Genomic DNA, 11642 nt, shown 5'->3' on the forward strand with positions numbered 1-11642 from the left:
TCAGGAGGGCTGGAGTGGCAGGCTGCAGCCCCCCAAAAATTCCCAGACTGCTCTCTAAGACCGGCCTCCCAGAACAGCTGCAGCATCTGCCACAGTCAGGAAGGTAAGGAATCAGGAACCTGGAATAGAGAAATCTAGGGAAACTCATGTTCTCCCCTATCCAATCCATCTAGGTGATGTGGGGTGCACATCTGGTCCTTGGGTGCATGCCCTCTCTACTGGATACCCGTGGTGCGACAGTAGTTTTGAAGACATAATTTATTCCAGAGAGGTGACTTGGGTAAGCAAACACTGACAGAAAAGACGAGAAATTCTAAACTCCAGGAAAGATGCTGATGCATCGGAGGTTGAGGTGCCACTGTAACAGCAGTTAGCTACTACCCTGAAACACCAAAGGTGAGCCCCGCGTTAAAGAACGGTGGCGTGCAGAGTAAACATCGTTCCTGTGCCATGACGACAGCTAAGCACTAGTGTATAGAAAGAATTTGTGTGAATGATGGTGACCATTGAAGGGTTTTATCCCCTTCGTTCTTAAGGGCTTCTCTCCCAACCCTTAGAGCTCTCTAGAATAGAAGCTAAATCTATTTTTAAAAGACTTATTGATTGTCGACACAGATAAAATTCAGGGTTTCTAAACTGCTGGGAGTCAGGAATCTGAGAAAGTGGAAGCGCTGTCCTTGCGGGCTAAGTTGAGAGCCCGGGTATTTAGGAATGATTCAGCTCTTGTCCCTGTCCTCTCTGTGGGCTGATGCAGAGGAGCCCTCCGTGGTCTGAGGGCTTCAAAAGTGCCCTCTGCTTCTTTATAGGAGGCTTTTCTTTAGCAACCCACAGTATAAAAAAATAACGCAGGGGGTGAAAGTGAACATAAGTCTAAATTCTGCTGACCTCTGAGGGCGCAGGAGCGTCCTTTGAAAACGGCATCTTAAAGATTCTGGCATCTCCATCTCTCTTGCACCTTCCATTTGTCCTCATTTTGTCATCTAATCCCCAGAAGGAATTTTGGGTATAGAGTAGTAAGTAGTCTCAGCACAGACTCAAAGACCCTGGGGTCAAATTGCCCTCACTCAAAATCTGGCCTGGCCGCTAGTTATCTGTCTAACTTTGGGGGAGACCACCCAGTTTCTTTCACTTCAGTTTCCTAATCTATAATATGAGTGTGGTAATAATTCTTACTGCCTAGGGCCATCGGGAGAGTAACTGAACTGACTATATATATATAATATTATATATATTTATTATATATAACTGCATATATATCATACAAACACACACACACACATATCCTTTTGGTTAGGGCTTATTGCAGTGATAAAACACCATGATCAAAAGAAAGAGTTTATCATCTTAAATTTTCACATCACAGTCCATGGTCAAGGGCAGTCAGGGCAAGGACTCAGAGACAGGAACTGACGTAGAGGCCATGGCAGAGTGCTGCTTACTGGCTTGTCCTCCAGGGCTTTCTCAGTCTCATAGCAGTTAGAACTACCAGTCCAGGGATGGACCACCAGCACTGGGCTGGGTCCTTACGCACCAATCACTAATTTAAAAAATGCACTACAGGTTTGCCCACAGGCCATTCTGGTAGGGGTATCTTCTCAGTTGAGGTTCCCTCTTCCTAAATATTCTAGCTCGTGTCAACATAAAGCTTCGGCTCTTGTTAAAGGTAGTTTTTCATTTCTCTCTCCTCATAACATGGGACAGAAATATTTATTAAGAGAATTTGTATGTAGATAAACTTAGGATTCATGAGGGTATAAAGCTACCCCCTGGAGATACAACTTATAAAGGAGCTTATCCAAGGGCTAAATTGCAGAATTGCTTGACTGTATATCCTATACCAAATGGCGTTTTGCTTCCTGTTACAGTTCCATTGATAGTGTATCCCTGAAAGAAACAGGAACGTCTTTGCCACAGCCATTTTGAAACCCTTGCCTTTTCTCATTGGGATCCTCCTTTAGACCATCAATTTCTGGATCAGAATTGATCTTGCCGTTGCTTCATGAGCCCTCATCCTTCTCCCACATGGGATCCTATTGAAACTTAGTCAGTGGTTCACCTCTCTTAGGTCTTTCACATTTCATGAGAAAACCCCTCTTACCGTTGTCTCTCCATCGTGAATCGAGTCTTTCTGCCTAGTTTCCAGTTCTTCTCATTCTCCTCCCTGGCAGGCAGCTCACTCTGTGTGGTCATACCGGACACCTGTCACGGTCTCACAAAACGAACATTTTTAAGGTCAGATTCTGTCATCTGACAACTTTTGACGACGTGGAAGGTGGTTCTCGTGCTGTGCACTCCCAGCTGTGGGAGAATCGGCTCTCTTTGCAAAGCAGCAGCTGGAGCCAGAGAGGAGCAGGACCCGACCTGTCTGTGAAGATTAGGTGGGATGTCGATCCACCCCGAGCCTGCCTCTGTCTCCCAGGTTGGAAAGGCACCATCTCCACCTTCCCGCTCATCTTTGGTTCCCCCAGCGTGCATTAACTAGAGAAAGAAGTGTGCCCTCTTCTGCAGCATTCAGGAAGGAGGGGGAGTGCTGTGTCAAGTGCCTACAAGGCCCTTGTGCTGATGGTACCGATGGGACCATGAACAAAGAACTCCTGACCCAGCTGCCAGTGTTTGGGTTTCTCCCCCTCTCCAAAATGTTCTTTAGCTTTTGATCTGTTTTCTTAGGACTAAGTTTTCCAAGAAGCAAGTGGATCCCTGCTTCTCAACTCTGGCTGTAGGTGAAAAACACCCAGCATGTTTCCTTAAGATTGTCCAGGTCCTGACACTCGGGTCATCAACAGCACTTCCCAAGTAAGACTGAGCACAAAAGTTTATAAAAGTCTTGACCATTGAAACTGAATTTAAACCTCCAGGTTCCTAGCTGGAGTACTTGGGCCAGCCCTTCACAGCTTTGTTTATATTTTTCCCTCTGTCAAATAGAGATAATAAAACTGTTGTTGTCCACATTAGAAATTTAAAATAGAAGTGGGTCTAGAAAATAGCCCAGCATAGGAACACCAACCAGCCTTTCCTCTAGCAATGTCTGCTGCTGTAATTATCACAGCCAGTGCCTGTGAGGAGTCCCAGGGGCCGAAAAATGGGAAAAGAATGGTCCTTGCGCTCAAACTCATGATTACTAATACTCAGCTTGAAGTGATAAAGCCCCATAGCAGAGGCCCATGCTGCATGCTGTGGGATAGAAAACAGGGAGAAACTTCTACATCCAAAAAAGGAAACACACCTCCAGGATGCATGACTGACACCCACACAAGCTCCGAGTCTTCCATAGACAGCAGAGACAGAGATTATCTGGTAATGCAACAGTCTGTGCAGAGCCGTCTTGGCATCAAAGCGTCAGATGATGGCTGATCCTTGGACATGATATGTTGCTAGGAAAGGTGATGGTCAAGAGGCTGGAAATAAAGACCAAAGGCAAAGCTTGAAGGACCTGTGCATTTGCCCGGAGGCAATTTGGATTGTTTTCTCTAAACCACTTTGGTTTTTTCTTTTACTGCCATATTTATTGATTTTTTTATTCATTTATTAAAGATTTCTGTCTCTTCCCCACCGCTGCCTCCCCGTTCCCTCCCCCTCCCCCAATCAAGTCCCCCTCCCTCGTCAGCCCAAAGAGCAATCAGGGTTCCCTGCCCTGTGGGCAGTCCAAGGACCACCCACCTCCATCCAGGTCTAGTAAGGTGAGCAACCAAACTGCCTAGGCTCCCACAAAGCCAATACGTGCAGCAGGATCAAAAACCCATTGCCATTGTTCTTGAGTTCTCAGTAGTCCTCCTTGTCCACTATGTTCAGCGAGACCGGTTTTATCCCGGACACTGAGACAATGGGGATGTTCTATCGGGAACTCACCGAGGCCAGATGACCACTTTGGTTTTTAATAAGTAAAACCTCCTCACACTTGCATTTCAGAACAATCACTCACCTAGCAAGGAAAGTCAGTTCAGGAAAGAAAATGGAGCTGGGTGATGGTGGCGCACACCTTTAATCCTAGTACTTGGGAGGCAGAGGCAGGCAGATCTCTGTGAGTTCAAGGCCAGCCTTACAGAGTTTTAGGACAGGCTCCAAAGCTGCACAGAGAAACCCTGTCTCAAAGAAACAAAGAACAAACAAACATAAGAAAAGTAACGGGCTGTGCAGTAACAGCTTATTCTAGACCCTCATGCTAATAAGGAGAGCCAGAGGTTAACATCTTGAGCCGAAAGACAGCAGTCTTATGAAGAACAGGAATTTGGTTGCCTGCTGTGTAAGGTGGTGTCTGGGTCTACTGTGGCCTCTCATCCAGGGCTGTTGGAGTCTTACTATGGTATCTTTAGTTGAACAGGACCATAGGAGGGCATGTGGTGAAAAAAAAAGAGTAAATTAAGCAATGAACTCTGTTGAATTGGGGCATGTTCTTGGCTGTACAGAAAATATTTAGGTACAAGTGTTCTTTAGACAGCTTGAGTGGACAGAGAAATCACCATTTCCCTAGATCGCTCTAATCTCCCCAGTAAGTCTTCCTAAACTCTGGAATCCAGTGAAACATCACGCTCCAACCAGCCTCAAAAGCTATTAGTTAGAATTGTCTCTAATGTCTCTGCCATTACTTGGTGGCATTTTCTCATTAAGCATTAGTCTACATGGCAGCATCCAGGGTCATGGATAACTGGAACTCTCTTGCCTTGACTCGAGTTTCTAAAGAGTCTGGAAACTGCACAAATCATTCTCCATGTAGGCATATTCCACTGAACTTTTTCACAAACAGCAATCCCAGTTTGGAGAATTGGGTTATGGTTCCATTTGTGCATTTATCGCAGTGAAAAATGTACACCGGGAGAAAAGAACAACGTTACCAGGTCCCCCAAATGGCTACATGTGTACTGCTGCTACATGGACTATACGTCTATAGGGCCCCACCTAATAAGTTGTTAGGGGGAAAATGCAGGAAGCACAAGAAAGTTTGACTTTTCAGTAAATACTGGATGATTCATTCGTATATGTAATATTCAAAATACTAGGGCAAATACCCTAATAAAAATGGCCTGTTGTTTTTCTACCATGCAAACTCACCTGATCTTGAATTTTTAGCTGCTACTTCTGGCTACCCTTAGCCTAGTCTATGTTGTATAATTCTCGTTCTTTTGTTGTTTTGAGACAGGGTCTTACATTGCCATACCACTTGACCTTGACATATCATATAGCCCAAGCGATCCTCAGGCTTACGACAATTCTCCTGCCTAAGCCTCCCAGGTGCTAGGATCCCAAGCATGTGCCACCATGCCTAGCATCTTGTTCAGGTCTTGGAATGCCTGGGTTGTCTCCTAATGAAAAAATAAAGACCCCCGCCTCCCGCCCCTGCCTTTAGCACAGGGAGACCAGCTGAATATATGCTTCTCCACCTCTGTCTTATCCACAAGCAGTAGACTAGGTTTGGGTGGTTTGTTTTCTTTTGAAAACTGTTTGGTGGCATTTGTTTTATCCATTTCATGTACACGTACACCTTTTCAAAAGATGAATCTGTGTTAGTCAGCTTCCCATCTTTGGCGGCAAACATAAGAGAACGGTGAGCCAAAGCAGGACAGGTTGATCTGGAGTTTGGTTGCAGTGGTTCTAGCCCACAGTCATTTGGCTTCAGTTGCCTTCCGGCCTGAGGCAGCACAGTCCATCCTGGCAGGAGCATATAGGGAAAGCCATCTACCTCATGGAAACCATGAAGCAAAGCAAGAGACAGGACGGGTTCAAGGTCCCAGTGCCCCCTTTGGGAGTATTCCCCCAGTGGCCCAACTTCATGCTACTAAGCAAAGCCCATGTTTTGTTTGTTTGTTTCGTTTTGTTTTTAGATAGGATTTCACCATAAAGTCCTGGCTGGACTGTTTGCAACTCACTATGTAGACCATGTTAATCTTCAACTCACAGAGAACCACCTGCCTAAAGGTTCCACCAGATCCCAATGGTACCACAGGCTTGGGACTAAATCTTTGAACACGTGGGCATTTGGTGGACATTTCCACACCGCAGCAGCATATCAGAAATGATAAAAAAACACAGTCAACAACCAACGAAAATTTGGGTTGGTTTCATAATATTATTCACATAGGGAAAGTGGCCCAAAGAAATATGCTTCTTATGTCTTTCAGAAACCATTAGTGAATCTCACTGCAGATTCAGGGAAGCTGAATTGTGAAACCTGTCCTCACCTAAGCAACCAGAGCTGGGTCAATATTGGAACACACACGTTGATTTTGCTGATTCATGGGACTCTTAGGGGTATATTGATGGTGTCTGGAAATAGCTCTGGGAGCTGATTGTGCTGATATCTAGATGTGTCTCCTCCCTTACGCCAAGATCCCTGGAGAAACAGTTGCTGCAGAGATGGGAAGGGGTTCTTATTTCTCCCCTTACACAGTTCTGCTTCCTCCTACATCCTGTCCATCTGCAAAGGGAGAACATGCTTGGTGGTCCTCTGGGGAGGTTGACCAAGTCCCCTTTCTTTCTCTACTTGGATACCTTCTGGTCAACCCAGCGGTATCAGGGAACTGGGGAGTTCTTGAGTTATATAATAAAACAAATAACAAAAAGTAATCAGGCCTGGTTTGCTTAGATGAAAAGACTTGCCCCCCACCAAAAAAAAAATGATCATCAGGTTAAAACTGGGAAGATCCTGATTCTAGTTCTACCCATCTATATCTGACACCTGTCTGGGACCCTTTTCTGCTTCCCATGACTACACAAAATTTTAGTTAATCATTCTTAATTACTGTCCTATTGCTGTGAGGAGACGCCATGATTAAAGCCACTCTTAAAGGAAACATTTAATTGGGAGCTTGCTTACATTTTGAGAGTGTGAGCCCATGCTTGTCATGGCAGGCAGCATGGAAGCAGGCAAGCAGGCAAGATGCTGGAGCAGTGACTAAGAGCTCACATCTGATCCACAACATGCAAAGAGAGAGACAGACAGAGACAGAGACAAAGACAGAGAGAGACTTGGCCTGGCAAAGTCCACCCCTAGTGGAATACCTCCTCCAATAAGGTCATACCTCTTAATCCTTCCCAAATAGTTCCACTAACTGGGGACTAGACATTAAACTCTATGAGCCTCTAGGGGCCATTCTCCTTCACACTTCCACAGGCATCTCAATAGTTTTAGTGCACCTTACCCCACAAAATCAATGGAGCCATCAGTTTTAAAACCTTGTGATAAAAGTGTAGAGGCTCTTTTGTCATTTTGTTAGGCTTTTTTTTTTTTTTTCAGTTTCAGCCTGGTGGTAAAGAGAAAACCATGCCTGCTGTGGTGCTTATATTTTCTGGTGGGACTTGGCCAAAAGAGCCGCCCTTCTGCACAGAAAAATTCTATCTACTCCAGCTGGGCTGAGTGTGAGCTAGTTCCCAGTGCAAATGGTTTTGGAGATTTATTTTTAGTAAACAATCCGTCAGATAACCTGTGCAGCAGGCATGACATTCACTGTCATATATCTCCTCTGTGAGGTTGTAGCCTTTGGAAAATCATAAAATAGAGAAATGTGTGTAGGCGAAGAGGTTGAGAAACGGCAAGCATCAGCCGGCGGAGACTCAAGAGCCAATCTGCTTTCTTGGAGCATCCTGCTATGGCACCTCCTGTGACCTCTGTGATCTCAGGCAGTTTATTAAATTCTGTGTGCCTCAGTTTCCTCACCTGCGAGGCAGATGTGATGAAGACGCCAACCTCATACATGCTGCGTGTGCATCAAATGGTTTTCATGAATTCTAGCCCAGTGCCTCTGTGTGAGGTGTGTGCATGCGCATTTGGATCCACACCATCCGTGTGTCAGGCCGTGATGCTATCTTTATGCCTGGTCTGTGTCACAAGAAGCAGGTGGAAATATTGACGTTCACCAGAGACAGAGTAAAACTGAATTTTCAGATAAGGCAAGAATTTGCTTTAGCTAATCTCTTGAAAGGCAGAGTGCTGTGTCAGATAAGAACATTTTGTAATTAACTTCTTCCAAATGCCTATTACCTGCTGAACAGTGTGAAACATTTTACTCTTGTAGGAAGGGTTATTTTCCTTGTTTTACATAGGAGTAATTTGAGACTTGAAGAAGCTAAATGTGTATGTAAGAACTTTCATAAAAGCACAAAAAAGGTAAATCGTGTATGGACATTATATATTTATATAATGATAAGAAAGTAAAGATATAAACGGTGGCCTGGGGAGAGGCTTGGGAGGTGGCTTAGTGAGCATGCGTGCTTGCTGTAGAAGCAAGAAGACTTAAGTTTGAATGGCCAACATCCACGTAAAACCAGGCATAATCAATCAAGCATGATCATGCCTGCAATGCCAGCTTTGGGGAAAAGATATAGGAAAATCCCAAGGGTTCCTTGGCTACCCAGCTTAGCCAAAACAAGCTTCAGGGTCAGTGAGGGATCTGTGAGAAAAGTAGATGAAGAAGTGTAGTTCCATTTCATTTGTATTTTAATAAATAAAGCTTGTCTGAAGTTCAGAGAGTAAAACAGCTGCACTGATCAGCCTTACAAACCAGACAGTGATGGCACACACCTTTAATCCCAGTATCCCACTAGTTTGCGATAGAAACCGTGTGGTAGTGGCGCACACCTTTAATCCCAGCACTAGAGAGGAACACAAAACAGGAGGAAACAGTGCTCACACACAATCTCACTCAGAGATTCCTGGAGGCAGGGTCGCCATTTCAGGCTGAGGTAGAGGTAAGAGCCAGTGGCTGGCTTTTTTGCTTTTCTGACCTTTGGGTTGAACCCTAATTTCGGTCTCAGGGTTTTTATTAATTGTGCTACAGAGAAGTAAAATGTGGTAGCTCTTGTCTTTAATCCAAGCACCCAGGAGACAGGGGCCAGCAAATCTCTGTGAGTTGAAGATCAGTCTAGTCTACATAGTAAATTCTAGGACATGCAGATCTACAAAGTGAGACTCTGTCTCCAAAAACAAATAAACAAAAGTAGGTATATGGAGAGTGACCGAGACAAGCACCTATGCCCTCTTACCTCCACATATGCATACATAGGTCCATACACCCAGGTGCACATTCACAGAGAGAGAGATACATGAGGATGAGAAATAGCCAGCTCAGGGTGGTGATGGAGAGCCATGATTGAGTTAGGGAGAAACACCGAGGTTCGTCAACCTTATCTGTGAGATTTTATTCCTTGCAAATAACTCAATATAAAGCACCATTAAAACTTGAAGAATCAACAATTCAATGTTTAAGTATTAAGATATTTAGTTGTCTTATGGAGAGTCCACTTCTTAGTGACCTGGAAAGCCTCAACACAACATTGCTGACACACAAAAGGCACTCAACGGTTCTGGTTAATAAGAAGTCCCCAATCCAACCCCCCAAAACTGGGCTGGGAAGCAAAACTGTTGATTTCAGTATTGAAATTACATTATAGGGGAAGATAAAGTGTAGGAGGAAGGAGGCAACTTGTTTGATTCCCGGCCACCCAGCTATCTTAAACCCAAAACAGTCACACAGAGACTGTATTAATTAAAGCACTGCTTGGCCCATTAGCTCTAGCTTCGTATTGGCCTACCAGCAAAGTTTTAGCATGTCTATCTCTGGCGGCCGATCCATGGTATACCTCTTCTAACTCAGCCCCTCTTTCTCCCAAGCATATAGCCTAGCTTTCCCTGCCTACCTAAGTACTGCCTTGCTATAGGTCCAAAGCAGTTTCTTTATTCGTTAATGGTAATCACAGCACACAGAGGGGACTCCCACATCAATAAAGGAAATTACCTCCACTACCCACATGGAACTAAGAATATCTTGAGAAACAGCTTTGTTCATGGTTGGACAAACCAGAAAGATGAACAAGTGCAGTTTAAATGAATACCTGCAAGAAAGCCCCATAAGCCCAAGCTTGGTTTTCTATGGGTTTCCCTGGGGATCTCCAACCTCAGCTTCAGAATATGAAGTTAAGGAAAGACTGAGAGTTAGGGAAATGTCAGAATCAAGGATAAACAGTTCCCTGGCTCAGTAAACAAAAACAAAAGCTTCTCCTTGCCTATCCTTGAGTACGATTTTCTTTTAATTCGGAAGCAATATCAATCAGTTGTTTGACACAGCACAGATATGGCAATTGAGGCTTATTGTTACCGAATTCTATTCCAATTAGTGACACCGAGTCTATACGTGTTATCTACAGTTAGAATTGCCTCAGCTGATCCCAGTTGTATGAGGTATATCGAATATTTTCATGTCAAGATTAACAATTTCTTCTGTTATAACACTAGAAAGTCAGCTGATTTAATTTTATTTGTATTTTGCACCTATTTTAAAGTCACTTAGAAGTTTGGTGAAGAAAGACACATAAAACGTATGCCTCCCATGTGACCTCATGAAGGCTGGGATCACCACAGACCTTGTATCTCCTTACAGAGTTGGGCTTGCCTTTGTCAAAGGGATTGCAGTTTAAACAGTGCACGCCTGCATTCAAAAGGAAAAAGACCAAAAAGAAACCAATTATGGAGGGTAGGAATGTTGCATTATGGTTGATATTCCTCTCCAGTCTTTTCTTCATTTTCTAGATTTTCTGCAACAAATATAGCTGATGATTGCAAGTATTTTTTATTTTTATTATTCTTGGAGAGTTCCATCTGCAATATCCTTCCCTTACTCTTCCAGATCCACCCTTCTTCCTCACACACCCAATTTCTTCTTTTTTTTTTGTTTTTTTTTGTCTTTTTTAAAAATTGTTTTTATTGAGTTATATACTTTATATATGTAGCTATATTATCATCCCTATTCCCCTTCCTTCCATCCTCTACCCTCACCTTCAACCCTCTCCCATGGTCCCCATGCTCCTAATTTACTCAGGAGATCTTGTCTTTTTCTACTGCCCATGCAGATAAGATCCGTGTATGTCTCTCTTAGGGTCTTCATTGTTGTCTAGGTTCTCCGGGATTATAAATTTTATATTTGTTTTTCTTTGCTTTATGTCTAAAAGCCACTGTGAGTGAGTACATATGATATTTGTCTTTCAGGGTCTGGGTTACCTCACTCATTATGATGTTTTCTAGCTCTATCCATTTGCCTGCAAATTTCAAAATGTCATTTTTTTTTCTACTGTGTAGTGCTCCATTTTGTAAATGTACCACATTTTTCTTATTTATTCTTCAGTTGAAGGACATTTAGGTTGTTTCTAGGTTCTGGCTTTGTGACAAATAATGCTGCTATGACATAGCTGAGCACATGTCCTTGTGGCACAATTGAGCATCCTTTGGGTATATACCAAAAGTGATATTTACTGGGTCTTGAGGTAGGTTGTTTCCTAATTTTCTGAGAAATCACCATACTGATATCCAAAGGGACTGTACCAGCTTGCACTCCCACCAGAAATGCAGGAGTGCTCCCTTTACCCCACAACCTCTCCAGCATAAGTTGTCATCAGTGTTTTTGAGCTTAGCCATTCTGTAGGTCCCATTTATTCAATGTTGCCCTTAATGTCTGTGCTGCTGGGATTATACATAGGAAGCGATCGCCTGTGCCCATCTGTTGTAGGGTACTTCCCACTTTCTCTTCTATCAGGTTCAGTGTGTTCAGACTGATATTGAGGTCTTTGATCCATTTGGACTTGAGTTTTGTGCATGGTGATAGATATGGGTCTATTTTCATTCTTCTACAGGTTGACATCCAGTTGTGCCAGCACCATTT

The 11642-nt window shown here is 43.6% G+C and overlaps 2 protein-coding genes across 4 annotated transcripts in view; one reads left to right on the top strand and one right to left on the bottom strand.

Moving 5' to 3' along the window:
- The window catches only part of Focad (focadhesin), a 1203139-nt gene that overhangs the window by 1120140 nt on the left and 71357 nt on the right, over positions 1-11642 (bottom strand). The gene's annotated exons all lie outside the window — the stretch shown is intronic.
- Positions 1-11642, top strand: part of Slc24a2 (solute carrier family 24 member 2) — a 249380-nt gene that overhangs the window by 26108 nt on the left and 211630 nt on the right. The gene's annotated exons all lie outside the window — the stretch shown is intronic.

This window comes from Alexandromys fortis, unplaced genomic scaffold (genome assembly GCF_014885135.2).
Source record: "Alexandromys fortis isolate MF-2015 unplaced genomic scaffold, M_Fortis_MF-2015_v1.1 scaffold_64, whole genome shotgun sequence".
NCBI lineage: Eukaryota > Metazoa > Chordata > Mammalia > Rodentia > Cricetidae > Alexandromys > Alexandromys fortis.